The sequence below is a fragment of the Gopherus evgoodei genome, chromosome 9 (assembly GCF_007399415.2).
Source record: "Gopherus evgoodei ecotype Sinaloan lineage chromosome 9, rGopEvg1_v1.p, whole genome shotgun sequence".
Taxonomy (NCBI): Eukaryota; Metazoa; Chordata; order Testudines; family Testudinidae; genus Gopherus; species Gopherus evgoodei.
In genome coordinates, this window is record NC_044330.1 from 40,619,220 (window position 1) to 40,635,192 (window position 15,973).

At 44.7% G+C, this 15,973-nt stretch overlaps 1 protein-coding gene across 5 annotated transcripts in view; it reads right to left on the reverse strand.

Annotated features, from left to right (window-relative positions):
- PXYLP1 (2-phosphoxylose phosphatase 1) overlaps positions 1–8,652 on the reverse strand; it is an 83,146-nt gene extending 74,494 nt beyond the window's left edge. For 3 of the 5 annotated variants that reach the window (XM_030575278.1, XM_030575283.1, XM_030575281.1), the window contains exon 1: positions 8,483–8,652. The gene's annotated coding sequence lies outside the window, so the exon portion shown is untranslated. Of the gene's footprint in view, positions 1–169; positions 397–8,482 lie in introns of all 5 variants that reach the window. The other 2 variants (XM_030575280.1, XM_030575279.1) reach the window with 2 other exon arrangements.
- Positions 8,653–15,973: the final 7,321 nt, after the last annotated feature.

Genomic DNA, 15,973 nt, shown 5'->3' on the forward strand with positions numbered 1-15,973 from the left:
TGAACGATGGGTCTCCTGACCACTTTTCTTCCTTCAGGTTTATCTACACTGCTCTGTCACAGAGCTGAAGTAAAACAGTGAGGCAGCTAAGTGCCAGAACTGCTTCCTGCCCCCTCTATCCAAAAGAGCTGGGCAAGTGTGGCTTTCCATCCCAGCAGACTGTACTCACCCTTCTTTCCCTCAGCAGCATATACTGAAGCCACTCTCCCATTTCAGCTCTGCAGAAACACAGCTAACACTCTGTTTAGAAAGTTTCGCTTCCTCCCACTCGATATTGGGCTAGTGGTGCATTGGGAGCAGGCAGGGTCTTCTGTTTTCTTCAACCCCAGAGTTTCACTGAAGAGTCATCTGGAGCATGTAGTGGGGATAGGTTTCAGTGATGATTCCACCCCATAGCTATAGAGAATGACATATTTCCTTGGGGGAACGGCAACAGACAGCATGTGTGACTTTAAAGTAGCTTGAGCCCCATGACAGTACAACAAGCAAGGCTGAGGAAATAGCATGGGATCTTTCAATTAAAGGCTGTTAGACAAGGTATGCACTAGCAGGCAGATTGATGGTTGCATAGTCCACATGAACTTTTACTTCTACTGACTTCTAAATGCTTTCTTATGCAAACTCAATGTTTGCACAATAGTTTTTGTTTTGGTTTTTCCATTTCTTTCTTACAAATTCTTTTCAGGAATCATAGGCCAGATAGACATCACTGGGAATGTCTGTCAAAAGATTAAGTCGAAATTCAAGTAGCGTGAAACAGAAGTCCAAACACACGGGGAATGTAAGCCAGCCCAAAACAGAAATGTGAAGAAAGTCAAATGAAGTGAGTATGGTAAAAATTGGTGTTGGTATTAGTTTGTCTCTTTAAAATAATCATTAACAAGACAGAATACAATACAATAGAGCCTCTGTATTTCACTCACAGGAGAACATCAATTCTAAAAGAACATCACAGGATAATGATCTACCGCATAAATACTCCTGGTCTGTTGTGCAATTTATCAAAACAGACGTTGAGACAAAGCCATAGGGTTTCTTTTCAAAACAGGACACAGTAATCCTATGACAAATTTCTGTAATGCTGACTTTATTCCTATTATATCAACTGATTAATGCAGTTATGAAAACTTTATCTAACAGATGGGTCATCTGAGTAATGCTTATTCACTGCAGCATTACTGAATAGCTTCTTTTCTGATTAGCTCAGAAAACAAACCTCATTATTTCAGCCCCCAAAAATAGTTCTTTTAAAGCATACTCTATATATGTCTGCTTGTTTAAGTAATTTTACTTCTTGTTGCCTGAATTTTTATTTGATTGTGTTTAAATCAACAGGATCAACTTTCTATCAATCTGATTCTGAATCTGAATTCTATTTATGCCCTAAGTGTCAGATGCTGCTTCTACCTTCCCTGTCTGTTCAATCTGATTGCCTGGCACATATTTCATAACTATACAGCACAATGAAAATATCTTTTATCTTTAAGATCAACCAATTACATTTAAAATACATGCAGTATATTAAAATACCATTGGATATATGTAAGACATGTACCAAGATATCAGCTCCATCACTACAAGTCTCACCTCCTGTGCATATGCCACAATTTCTTCCCTGAGACATAAAAATCAAGGTATTGAGCAACTGTAATCAAAGATCACATGACACTTTACACAAAAACAAAATGCTAACTCCTGAGTGCTGCCAAATTCCAAACTAGGATACTGATACTGCAAAGAGAATCACACGAATGTTCCTGCATGGAGTTTCACTGACTTGAATTAAACTGAGGCCTAGGTACTTACATTCAGCCTATCTGGAGTACCCTGTGCAGTTTTAAGAGAAAGTATTCATAATTTTCTGCCCTTAACTGTTGTGTAGTGTTATAGTGTTCAACTAAGGAATCACTGTTTCACCACATAGAAGTAATTCATAATTTAGAGAGCATCTGATATATTTCTGGATAGATGGGGTTATATACATTTTGATATAAATTTAAGTTATTATCACCCTGTTACTGACCTTATGATTGACTGCTTTAATTTATATTTGCCACCTCCGTGTAATTTATACCTACACTTACTTCTTTAAGGCACTTCAGGATATATTATGCCTGAAAGATGCTACACAGAAAAAAGCCATACTGTAAAATGAGATTTAGTAGATAATCTCTATGGTATTTCAGTATAATTACCAGGTCGCTCTCAAAATACCTGAACGTACAAATTACATAATTTAAAATCTCCACATAGACTTTCGTTATTCCTAAACTTTCAGACAGATTTTAAGTTGTTTTAGAAAAAAAAAAAAAAAAGGTTTCTAGCCAAGCTACAGTATTTTTATAAATAACTTTTTCAGTATGAATCAATGCAGCACTGCTGTCTTACTGGCTCCATCATCACTAATTCATGATTAGTCATGATTACAATCTGTATTCAAACTCCTGGAGCAGTTTTGAAGACAGCCAGCAAATGTGGACACTGCCAAACCCTGATCAAAACTGCTCTCCAAGGATAATTTAAGAAACTGATGTGTTAAGATTTTTGTTTTAAACGGACACTGCAGAGTCTTTGAGGACAGTTTTGAACACACTCTCGCCACGTCCACACTTTCTAACCAAATGTACTCAAAACCATTCAGCAGAGCACCATGTCATTTTTCTTATACCCTAGTTTCCAAACCCATCTTATATCACCTACAAAAGGCTCCATCCATTTTGTCCTCCCACAAACCTTTCTGCATACACCCCTTTGTCAGATTCCCCACCTCCCCAATACTAGCAATTGGGGATGTTTGGTGTAGTAGTCGGTTACGGTGGGAGAGGCTAGTTTTGGTGTTTGCAGAAGGATGATAAAGGGAGTGTTGAAGGTATTGTCCTAGGGCAGGGGTTCTCAACCTTTTTCTTTCTCAGGGCCCCTAATATGCTCTAAAAACTCCACGGCCACCTGTGCCACAACAACTGGTTTTCTGCATATAAAAGCCAGGGCCAGCAGGCAAGGCAATTGCCTGGAGCCCCATGCCACAGGGCCCCCACAAAGTTAAGTTGCTCAGGCTTTGGCTTCAGCCCCAGGTTGCAGGGCTTCTAGTCCTGGGCTTCGTCCATCTTCCCTGGGCCCCAGCTAGTCTAAGGCTGGCCCTGCTTAGAGGACCTCCTGAAACCTGCTTGTGACCCCCAAAGAGAACCACAGGACAGAACTATGTTTCCAGTGCTTGGTCTATGACAGGGGCCGGCAATCTCTGGCACGCGGCTTGCCAGGACAGCACCGTGGCGGGCCGGGACAGTTTGTTTACCTGTCGTGTCGGCAGGTTCAGCGGACCGCAGCTCCCACTGGTTGCGGTTCACAGTCCCAGGCCAATGCGGGCAGAAGGAAGCGGCACGGGCGAGAAATGTACTGGCTGCAGTTTCCTGTCATCCCATTGACCTAGGACGGTGAACCGCAGCCAGTGGGAGCACGATGGGCTGAACCTGCTGACGTAGCAGGTACAAAAACTGGCCCAGCCCACCAGGGGGCTTACCCTGGCAAGCCACGTGCCAGAGGTTGCAGACCCCTGGTCTATGATGTACAGTGTTTGTGGTAAGGGTTGTGGGGGAAGAGTAGAGGATATATAACATTAGGTTGGTTAACTTTTCATTTCTTTGCTTTTGTGATTTAGCGTCTGGTAGGTTGAGAGTGAATCAACCTTAATTGCTTCTTAACAAAGTTTGTGTATTCATCGTCTTTAGATTTTTGTAACACTACACTCAGGGTGGGAACCTAAGGAAAACTTGTGGTGGAGGCAGAAGCGTAGCAGCTGATGGAGAAATGGAGAAAATCTTCTCCATTAGTAGCTGTGCAGAAAACCTTGTATGTCAACAACTTCACAGGAAACCCTTCTCTACCATGCAATAAAGAAAATTGCATGGTAGCTCCTGACAGGGAAGATTTTGCACGCTCAGTCTCCATCACTTAGATCTGCTTGCTCTTTTGTGTAAGATTTCAATAATAATGTAAACAGCTGCTAAAAAAACAAGCCTAAATCCAATAAAAAAAAGCCTACCCACTGCACCATAACTACTCAGAGCATCCATCTCCTGCCAAGTTTTGTGCAGATGGACAATCTTGTTTGAAAAAGAAAAAGTCAATAATGAAAAGTCAGATTGCCATGGAAAAATTTTAGCCAGAGCCCCATTTCAAAGACCTATTAAAAATTTATGAAGAATAACAAGACAAGAGCTGCAGAGAAAATTCAAAGAGCTTAAAATGTTACACCAATTGGACACCTACTTTTACAAAAAGAAAAAAACAAAAAGCAAGAATTTATGTCCCATTTTAAGACCATTCTAGAATGTAACCCTAATTATGGAGACACTGCCATAGGCACCTACGTAGCAAATCAGAATCCCTCTCTTTGGAGAGGAGATGGTCTAGCAGAAACTCTCTAGGAGACAAAGAGCTGTGCCTACATATATATTGTCTGTTATAAATATTAAAGTAGTGTTTTACTAATGCTGAATTTACATAAAATATTTAAATGACTACAATTAAAAACCACTAAGATAAGGTTAATATGATTTATCTCTCTGTGCTTTTAGTCACCTTTTTGAGAAGAGATTAAAATTAAGAAGCTTTTCCTTTTCATTCCACTCACACCCACCCACTACCAATTCTGTCTGCTGTAATCCTCCTTCCACAGATGTCAAAACAGGACATCAGTATTAAAACTACTCATTGCCAAAATCAGTTAGTCTAGCATCCCATTATTATTGTAATGCTGACACAATAACTTTAGTATAATATGCAACAGTTCATGCAGCTACTCAATGCCAGATCACTTGCTTCAGAGATTTTTTTCTCCACCTATAAAGAATTATAGCATAAATATTCTTAAAAGGCAAAGTTTGGGATGAAAATAGGTGCTTGTCCCTTAATCAGCAGTAACAAGGTCATCCCCTTGGTAGTTCTGTTTTCCTAGCACTTACATAAAGTGATCAGCCAAGAGAGTTCAGTCTTCAGGTAGGCATGGTTATGAACATCTCTTTTAATCCTTTCTTTTCTCCCACTTTTTGAAGGAACTCACATTTTACAGAAATTAAGAGGCAAAAATCTGTATAACTAGGGCCCTACCAAATTCACGGCTGTGAAGAACGCGTCAAGGACCACGAAATCTGGTCTTTTGTATGTTTTTACCCTATCCTATACAGATTTCTCAGGGGAGACCAGTGTTGCCCAAATTGGGGGTCCTGACCAAAAAGAGAGTCGCAGGGGGTTGCAAGGTTATTTTAGGGAGGGTCATAGTATTGCCACCCTTACTTCTGTGCTGCCTTCAGAGCTGGGCGGTCAGAGAGCAGTAGCTGTTGGCTGGGTGCCCAGCTCTGAAAGCAACGCTCTGCCAACAGCAGCGCAGAAGTAAGGGTGGCAATACTATACCATCCATCCTTACTTCTTCGCTGCTGCCTTCAGAGCTGGGTGGCCGAAGAGCAGCAGCTGCTGACTAAGGGCCCCATTCTGCAGGCAGCAGTGCATAAGTAAGGGTGGCAATACCATACCATGCCATCCTTCCTTCTGCACTGATGTAGGCAGTAGCTCTGCCTTCAAAGCTGGGCTCCTGGCCAGCAGCCACCACTTCCCAGCTGCCCAACTCTGAAGACAGCACTGTCACCAGCAGCAGTGCAGGAGTAAGTGTAGCAGTATCTCAACCCGCCCCCTACAATAACCTTGCAACACCCCCCCCACACACACACAGAACTCCCTTTTGGGTCAGGTCCCCTACAGTTACAACACTGTGAAATTTAAATAGCCGAAATCATGAATTTTACTTTTTTTTAAATCTTAGGACTGTGAAATTGACCAAAATGAACCACGAATTTGATAGGGCACTATGTAAAACTGATACATTCTATAAAGTACCCAATGAATGCAAACACAAGAAATTTCAAGCGAGATTCGATAAAAGTCAAAAAGTCTTCAAAACAAAAAAAATTTTAAGATGAAGTTTCGGTACACTGAAAAAAGTGGACTTTCCTTAAATACATTAAAGGCAGCAAACTTCACAAAGATTGAATTTAAAAAAAATTGACACCTCATATACTACACCACTTAAAAACATATCCTAGCTAATGGTATGTTGTGACATTATCTGATTAAAATATGACCATATAGATCATTATTGCTGCCACTGTTATATGTTTGCAGCAAATATTGTACAAAGATTGTAGAGTGAGGTGTTTATGAAATGGTTATGACTTGCTGGTTCTGATTATGCTACCTATATGCATATATCATTTTGTATGTGAAGTTATGAGTACTGGCTCTAATACTTGGATTTCAAACGTTTGTTCCTGAGGTAATGCCCACAAGGTAACACCTAGCACATCTTGGAAGGAGTATTCAAATTAAGTGGTTCATCAAAAAACACTTGGCTGACAATGGACCATGGGAGACAGCCATCTACACTGAGTGGAATGTCATGTAAACGTGCTGTCTGGAGTGTAGGTAATGGCTTCCTGCAATGACTAAGGGAAATTGGGCATGAACATGTGACTCCAAACTCCACCTTGTTGCTGTAATTGTCCACTGTAAGAACAATGGGATGCCCTCCACATGGCAAAAGCTATAAAAGGCTCTGAGATCATCTCCATTGTGTCTTCAATCCTGCTTCTTACCTCTGGAGGAACTTTGCTACAAACTGAAGCTCTGAACAATGAACTGAATGACCCATCCAAGCTGTGGATGTACCCCAGAGACTTGACTTAAACTAGCAGTTTATTCCATCACTGCTACAAGCCTGAGCCAAGAACTTTGCCATTACTGTATGTAATTGACTCCTTTAACCAATTTTAACTCTCACCTTTCTTTTTATAAATAAAGTCAGGTGTCAAGGCTGTCAAGGGGAGATACTGGGGGATTCTGTCTAGCCTTTGCCATTATGAGGGATTATTCTAGATTTTACTATTATTATTACTTATTATTATTTAGCCTTTTTTTTTTTAAAAGTTACTTGCCTGGAATGCTGTCACCAATAGACCATTCAGACTGGCAAGTGACAAGCTGGGGTAAAGTTTTCAGTCACCTAGGTGACAGGCTTCTAATGCCAATTCAGATGCTTAGAAGCTTAACATCTAATCAGCAAAATTTAGGGTAAAATTTTCAAAAGCACCTTTAAGGCTGTGGCTGTACAGACATATCCTTAGGGGCCTAAATCTCATTGGCTAGTCCACAATAAAAGAAAAGAAAAAGATGCTTTCTCACCTTTTATTAGTTAACACATGGTAACTGAAAGGGAAATCCTCGCAAGGAGAAAGCAGTTTGTAGGTTTTAGATGTGCTGGCAGGTTGAGATAAACTCTGCATCAGCTGGCACGAGTTAAAGCTACAAACTGCTTTGTCTTCCTTATGTCAGGGTACGAACTCACATTTTCCCTAGTAAAGACAAGGCCACCAAATCTCAAAGGGCTGTCACAGCTTAATCTTCAATGCCAAAAGGGAGGAGTTTGCTGGAGGGTCGTCTGGGGGAGAGGGTTACAGCAGGATATTATTAATTAGTGGTAGCATAGCAGCACCTAAGAGACCCTTTGGGAACCAGACCCAGCTGCTCTAGGCAGGGCACCAGCCCGCCTGGAACCGAGCCCCTGCCCTAGGAGCTCGCAATCCAGCTAGTGGAGACTCACTGAGCGGTAGCTGTTTCTGTCGTTACACCGGCACGCGGCTCCCGACTGCCCCTAACGAGGCCGGGCTACGTGGATGGCCCACGCTGGCGCCGGGCGAGCTGCCCAGCACTGGGGGAAGTGACATTCCTCTAGAGGGAGCGCCGGACGCAGCTCGAGCCAACCGGGAAAGGAGGAGCAGCGGCCGCCCCGCACTCAAACCCGGCTGCTCTGGCCGGGACCCCCGGGAGGCGGGAGCGGAGGAGCCCAGCGGGTCACACTCCGCGGTGGTTCCCCCCAGACAAAGCAGCCCCCGCGCCAGGAAGGGAGCCAGGGGAGCTCTGCGGCGGCGCCTGGAGCGGGCGCGGGGAAGGGTCCGCCCGGAGTTGGGTGCCCACTGGCCGCGCTGCCCACAGCGGGGAGCCGGGGGTGCCCAGCAGCAGCAGTGCTGCCCAGGTGCCCGAAGGAGCGCGGAGCTGGGAGTGCCCGCGGGGGAAGAGGCTACCCAGAGCAGGACGCCCCGTCACGGCGCTGCCCGGGGTGCCCGGCGCGGGGGAAGGGGGCGCCCGGTGGCGGCGCTGCCCGGGGCGCCCGGCGCGGGGGAAGGGGGTGCCCGGCGCGGGGGAAGGGGGCGCCCGGTGGCGGCGCTGCCCGGGGCGCCCGGCGCGGGGGAAGGGGGTGCCCGGCGCGGGGGAAGGGGGCGCCCGGTGGCGGCGCTGCCCGGGGCGCCCGGCGCGGGGGAAGGGGGCGCCCGGTGGCGGCGCTGCCCGGGGCGCCCGGCGCGGGGGAAGGGGGTGCCCGGTGGCGGCGCTGCCCGGGGTGCCCGGCGCGGGGGAAGGTGTGGCGAGCTGTTCCTACCTCCCCCGCGGCTGCCGTCTGCTCGGCTCAGCGCCTCCGCCCGGTGCTAGAGCCGAAACCCGCCACCTCCTGCTGCTGCCGCCGCCGCCAAGCGACAGCTCCAGCTCGGACTCCGCGGAGCGGACCAAGTTCTGCCGAGCGCCGCCTCCTGCCCCGCTACCACACGCGGGGCTCCCTGGGATCCAGCGCGACAGCAGCCAGCGCCACCTGCAGCCGCAACGGGAGGCTGCATCTTAGGCTCCCTCCTCCCTCGAATGGGGAGCGGCGCGGTGACTCCTCCGGCTCAGCCGCGCTGCCCACAACCGGGGTTCCGCGCTGAGCCACCCTGCTCCCTGTCGCCTGGGACCCAGACGCTCAAAAGGTGCGGGGCTGGGCACTCCTCCCAGCGCGGCCACTGCCTGCCCAAGTAAGTGACCCTGGGCAAATGAACCCCTGCCCGTGCCTCAGTTTCCCCTCTGCACAAAGGAAGTGATATGTTTTGTATTCTAGCCTCACCCAGAGGCCCCGCTCAGGATTGAGCCCCAGGCAGTGAGGCACCCCCAGGATGAGCTCACTGGTGCTTGTGACTTCATCAGTGTCATGATTCATAACATACAGAATCTGAAACTTCTCTGTTGAAATGGCCAAGATCCACCTTGATTGCATTGGCTTCCTTAGCACTACAAAAGTAATTTTCCCTTTCTTGATAGTCACCCCTTCTTGACAATAGTTGAGAATAGGCCACTTCAACCTTAATTGAATTGGCCTCATTAGGACACACACACACACAGTTGGTAAGGCAACTCCCATCTTTTCATGTACATATATACTCCTTACTGTATTTTTCACTCCATGCATCTGATGAAATGGGTTTTAGCCCCTGAAAGCTTATGCCTAAATAAATTTGTTAGTCTCTAAAGTTCCCCAAGGACTTCTCATTATTTCTGTTATCACAGTTGCCTTCCTGAGATCTGTTGAGATCTGGTATGTCTTTTCAGGATTGCTCCTTTTCAGTTACAGACAGAGGAACACTGTTGGAATTTCCAATAAAAGATAAAATTGAGTTGGACTCCTTATTTCATAACTCTATGAACTACTTGGAGACATTGATAATGTATAACCCTCACAACTATTAAATCAGTCTTTTTCCATGAAGATTGTTCTACACCATCATAGTCTCACATTTTCTCCTAAAGTCAGTTCTTTTGAATAAACCTGTTTGTTTGTTTTAAATCTCTGGAGCTATTAAACTAAATTGTGTACAGATTTGTGTAATCTTAGTGTAAAACCTACTCTCTTTTTTGACTCATGTTTAGATATATAACCTACATTTCAAAAGTTAAATTTAATGGTGTCACTAAGCAGAACTATTAAACAGTTACATGTTGTATAACAGAGACTGGACACCAACTGTTGACTATCAAAAGAAAAAGCAAACACAATACATTCCTGGCCATCCCACATTGATGTTGGTGAAACACCCCTTGTGATCCATCAATGTTTGCAGCACCATTGAAAAGTACCGCTTTCAGTTTATGTACTTGCTGGCTTGGTGCTCTGGTGCCAAGATAGGGATATGGGTTCCATCTATCACCCTACCACAGTTCGGGAATCCCTTTGCAGCAAAGCCATCTACTATGACCTGCACATTTCCCAGAGTCACTACCCTTGAAATCTGCAGCTCTGTGATTGTGTTGGCTACTTGGATCACAGCAGGCCCCACAGTAGATTTCCCCATTCAAATTGATTCGCGACTGACCGGTAGCTGTCTGGCGTTGCAAGCTTCCACAGGGCTATCACCACTCACTTGTGAACTGTGAGGGCTGCTCTCATCTTGGTATTCTTGTGCTTTAGGGCAGGGGAAAGCAAGTCACAAAGTTCCATGGAAGTACCCTTACTCATGCAAAAGTTTCACAGTCACTTAGAATCGTCCCAGACATGCAACACTATGCTGTTCCACCAGTCTGTGTTTGTTTCCAGGGCCGAGAATCAGCGTTCCACGGCATGAACCTGCCCCATTAACACCATGATCTCCACATTGCTGAGGTCCGTACTTCGAGAGAAGTCTGTGTCCGTGTCCTCATCACCGCACTGCCATCACCTACTTGCTTGCTTTTGCAGGTTCTGGTTCTGCATATACTGCAGGATAATGCGCATGGTGTTTACAGGGCTCATAATTGCGACAGTGATCTGAGTGGGCTCTATGCTTGTCGTGCTCTGGTGTTTGTGTGGAAAAAAGGCATGAAACGATTGTCTGCTGTTGCTCTAATGGAGGAAGGGGTGACTGATGACATGGCTTACAGGGTTGGCTTACAGGGTTGTCACACAGAATGGCCCCCTCAAGAACTGAACTCACAACCCTGGGTTCAGCAGGCCAATGCTCAAACCAAATGAATACAAAACAAACCTGTTCTCTTTATTGTTTTGATCCACTCCATCTTTCTTATACATCTTAGACTGGCAGCAGATGGTGCAGTACAACTGCTAGCCATTGTCATTGCCTGGCTGCTCGCTGGACAACGGTGCAGTACGACTGCTGGCCATCGTCGTCTCCCATTTATGTCCAGGTGCCCCTGGCCAACCTCACCGAGGCCAGCCAGAAGCACACATATCTGCCCAGGCGCCCCAGACTGACCTCACCGAGGTCTGCTAAAAGAGCACTCAGGAGACGACAATGATGGTTACCAATTGTAATGCACCGTCTGCTGCCAAAAGGCAACGAGCTGCTGCTGTTTAGCAATGCTGTACTACATCTGACAGCACCCAGAAGACATATGGTGACGGTGAGCTGAGCAGGCTCCATGCTTGTCGTGGTATGTCATCTGCACGGGTAACCCAGGAAAAAAGGCGAGAAACGATTTATTGCCATTGCTTTCATGGGGGGGGGCCTGACGACATGTACCCAGAACCACCAGAGATAATGTTTTTGCTCCATCAGGCATTGAGAGCTCAACCCAGAATTCCAATGAGCGGGGGAGACTGCAGGAACTGTGGGATAGCTACTCACAGTGCAGCTCTCCGGAAGTCGACACTAGCCTCGGTACTGTGGACCAACTCCACCGAGTTAATGGTCTTAGGTGGGGGGACACACAATCTACTGTATAAAATCGATTTCTAAAAAATCATCTTCTATAAATTCTACCTAATTTTGTAGTGTAGACATACCCTTACGTCCCCATCTGGTCCTAAAATTAAATATAATTCACAAAGGATTTGGCAGTCACGAACTCCCCATCTGTTCTCTAACTAATGAAAAGGATTTCATTTCCTTCATAGAAGCCTTTTGCTCTGGAGAATAACACATTTGTCTGTACACACAGAAGAATTTGTAATTTTCTTGGAGTTAAAGTCATTAGGTTATTTACACTATATCATAGTATGTGGGAAGGCAAACTCCACTCTCATTTTGAATCCATGGCATGTGAACTGCAGCTCAGCACTCTACTCCAGCATATAATCTGAAATAGTGGCCACAGTCCCACTTTATCACATCTAAAGAATTTTTATTCAACTGGATCTACAGACCTGCAGGTCCTACAGCCCTTTTCCCAGTCTCTCTCTCCTATGGCGCTAAAGGTCTTTGTAGGAATAGCAGAAATATTCTTTTCATTACACAGAAACCAGTCTGCTAGCAACACCACCAGGTATCCATGAATCAGGGTGAATTTCAACCATTGTAAAAGTTTTTGTGCAGTAACTTAAAACTTTAGCAGTCTCTTACTAGTGTGTGTTTGGAAACAAAACCTGTCAACAGGCCAATTAACTGCATCCAAATCCTTGCAGAGGCAAGGCATTATGCATTAGGTCAAAATGGAAAGGATACTATGAAATTGCCTACAATGTCATGTGGCCCATCTGAGACTGCTAGTAGCAAGTATCAGAACACTAGATGGGGAGGTCTCTGTGTTACCACAGTGAATTCTTTCTCAAGTATCTGACTGGTGATTCTTGCTAAAATGCTTGGGGTCTAACTCGTTGCCATCAGGGCCGACTCCAGCGTTTTTGCTACCCCAGGCAGCGGGGAGGGAAAAAAAAGCCACTTCATTTTTTGCAGCAATTCAGCAGCAGGTCCCTCCCTCCCTCTGAGAGGGACGGTGAGACCTGCTACTGAAGAGCTGGACGTGCCACCCCTTGCCATTGGCTATCCCAAGCACCTCCTTGCTGCGCTGGTGCCTGGAGCCAGCCTTAGTTGCCATATTTGGGGTGGGAAAGAATTTTCCCCTATGTCAGATTGGCAGAAATCCTTGGGCAGGGTCACTTTTATCTGCAGCATGTGGCATGGATCACTTGCTGATTTGAACTAGAGTAAATGGTGGATTATCTGTAACTTGAAGGCATTAAATCAACATTTGAGGACTTCAGTAACTCAGCCAGAAGTTATAGGTCTATACAGGAGTAGGCGTGTGAGGTTCTGTGACTTGCAATGTGCAGGAGTGAGACTTGATCACAATGGTCCCTTCAGGTTTTAAAGTCTGTGAGTCTAAAATAGTCTGATATTTCCCTAACTGACTTCTGTTCAAGGTTAGACAGGCAGACCCGCTGTCAAAACCTAGTCCCAGATTTGGACCTTAGCATCCAAAATATGGGGGTTAGCATGAAAACCTCCAAGCTTAGTTACCAGCTTGGACCTGGTAAAGCTGCCACCACCCAAAAATTTAGAGTGTTTTGGGGCACTCTGGTCCCCCCAAACCTTCCCTGGGGACCCCAGACCCAACTCCCTTGAGTCTCACAACAAAGGGAAATAAACCTTTTCCCTTCCCCCCTCCAGGTGTGCCTGGAGAGAGAGACAGAAGCAAGCTCCGTGAATCTAAACAGAGGGACTCCACCCTCCCCGTTCCCAGTCCTGGAGAACAAAATTACCCAGAGCTAATTTCTCTTTCCCCCTCACCCAGAGGGAATGCAAAGTCAGGCTAGTAAATCTAACACACACAGATTTTCCCCTGACTTCTTCCTCCCACCAATTCCCTGGTGAGTACAGACTCAATTCCCTGGGGTTTCCCACTAAAGAAAAACTCCAACAGGTCTTAAAAAGAAAGCTTTATATAAAAAGAAAGAAAAATACATAAAAATGGTCTCTCTGTATTAAGGTGACAAATACAGGGTCAATTGCTTAAAAGAAATATGAATAAACAGCCTTATTCAAAAAGAATACAATTTAAAGCACTCCAGCAACTATACCTATGTAAATACAAAAGAAAATATAGAAATCACTATCTGATCTTTGTACTCACAACTTGGAAACAGAAGATTAGAAAGCAGGAAATAGAAGTCACTCCTCATAGCTGAGAGAGCAGACAAGCAGACAGAAGACCCAAGAACAAAGGACTCACACACAAACTTCCCTCCAACCAGAGTTGAAAAAAATCCTGTTTCCTGATTGGTCCTCTGGTCAGGTGCTTCAGATACTTCTTTCCAGGTGAAAGAGACGTTAACCCTTAGCTATCTGTTTATGACACCTGCAAATCAGAAATTATAGGTGGCTGAAAGACCCACCTATAATTAATAGGTATTAACACAACCTCCTCCCTCTGGATGAAGGTTGAAACTAGTTTCATGGTTTAACTAGATTTTAAGGTACTGCTTGGTACGAAATTGAGACTCTCAGATCTGGCTTCTGACAACCTAAAAGCTGGCCAAATTAAGAGAATGTATTATTTTATTTTAAAAAGAAAAGAGTAAAGTACATTATTACCAAGTAGTCCTTGTTGTGTTTGTATCTGGCTGCCTCCTTTCTGATTTTTCAAAGATTCTCTTTATATTATTATCATTCTCTGGGGAGCTAAAGAGCAGATACAAGGTAAGGGGGAAAATAGCAAGACAAATATATTCTTAGATGTGACATAAATACTCTGATCTCATTACAAAAAAGCAATTTGGGATTATAAAGAATTAAATTATACACCCACAAACCAGAAGGAAAAGGTACTTTGTACATACAAAGAACAAACTTAATAAATACATTTTATTTAATCAGGACTATCATTAGCCTTTATCTACTCAAATTACTATAAGTCTCACCTGCCTCAGTGTGAGGCTCCATATGATTCACTCAAGACAGCCTCTGGGTAACACTTCAGGCACTTGGAAAAATTTTCCCTTTGTCTCTCAGGAAGAAAAGAATTCTTTAAGCATTCAGTCTTAAACTATTCAGAACGACTAGCTTTTCACTGCTCTCATACTACCACCTCAGTGAAGCAGGCTAACTTGGTCCAGATCCTCAAAGATACCTAGGCACCTAAACCCCAGATTCGGGCACATGAATATCTGATTTAGGTGCCTAATCCCAGTTTTTGGGGCCACTGTAATGGACCCAAACTCCTTGTAGGCACCAACATTTTCAAAATAAAAGCCCCTTGGTGCCTGTTTCTGCCCCTAGGCATGCACACTTCTGCCTCCTTCTAAGCATCTGGATGCCTGTCTCCTGCCTAAGCTCCTGAGCAATTCAGGAACCAAAGGAAGAAAGATGATTGGCTGCCTAAGTCACTTGAAGGACCCAATCTGGTAGGTGTGCTCAGAGGACACCTACTAAATTGGGTCAACTGAAACTCTAGCTGGAGGAGATGATGCTCACCAAATAACTTTTAGCACAAAACTGATCTATGGGATTTTCTGACATGGACTCCCTCAAGCTCTTCTGATGAAACTGTTCCACTGTGGATAGATGAAAGAGTGATTGGAGCAGGGAACTGGGCCCCGGGTCTCCCACCTCCCAGCCAGTGCCCTAACCACTGGATTATAGAATCTCTCTCTCTTTGGCCTAAAGATTGTTTCAGTATTTATCCACGGTGGGACAGTAAGTGGACTGCAGGGAGAGAATGAGAATAATACAGTAGTCCAGTGGTTATTGAAGCAAATGGGAGTTAGGTGCCTACATACCTTTGAGGATCTGGGTCCAACTGTGTCTCTGAATTTCAATAATAATTGATTCCTTAGCATAAAGTCAGAGGTAAAGTCACTTGCCATATATGGTACAATATACAATTTCTGACCATTTGTTTACACTGGAAATTGTAAGAATCCTAGTACATTTAAATGTTATCCATTAAGATTGTGTTGCCTTACCTGTAGACTGCCTGACCTTCCTGGATAAGATAAGAATGTGTTCGTGAACCTCTCATGTCCAAGAGTTAAAAATGCATCAAGGGATCTAGGCACTTCTGAATGCTGGAAAGAAAACAGTGGATAAACAAACTGGAACTTTACTGAGAAGTAACTAGAACTTTGAAGCATGCTACTACCCTGACTCAAACCCACAAACAGGAAGTTTTCTTTCTCCTTTTATACCACAATCTATTACATTTCCTCCTGAAGATTTCTGTTCCGTACAACATTTTTAAAATACATGTGATGCAAACTTTAAACTCAGTCCCACTGTTCATACGCTTAACAGTCTTCAACTTGCTTCAGCCTGTGTGTGGCCTTGCTGTTCTACCTTGAAATCACATCATAGGGTCAGCAGTTACTGGCATTTAACTATTGAAGTCTGGTCTTTACCAATTTTAACATGACAGA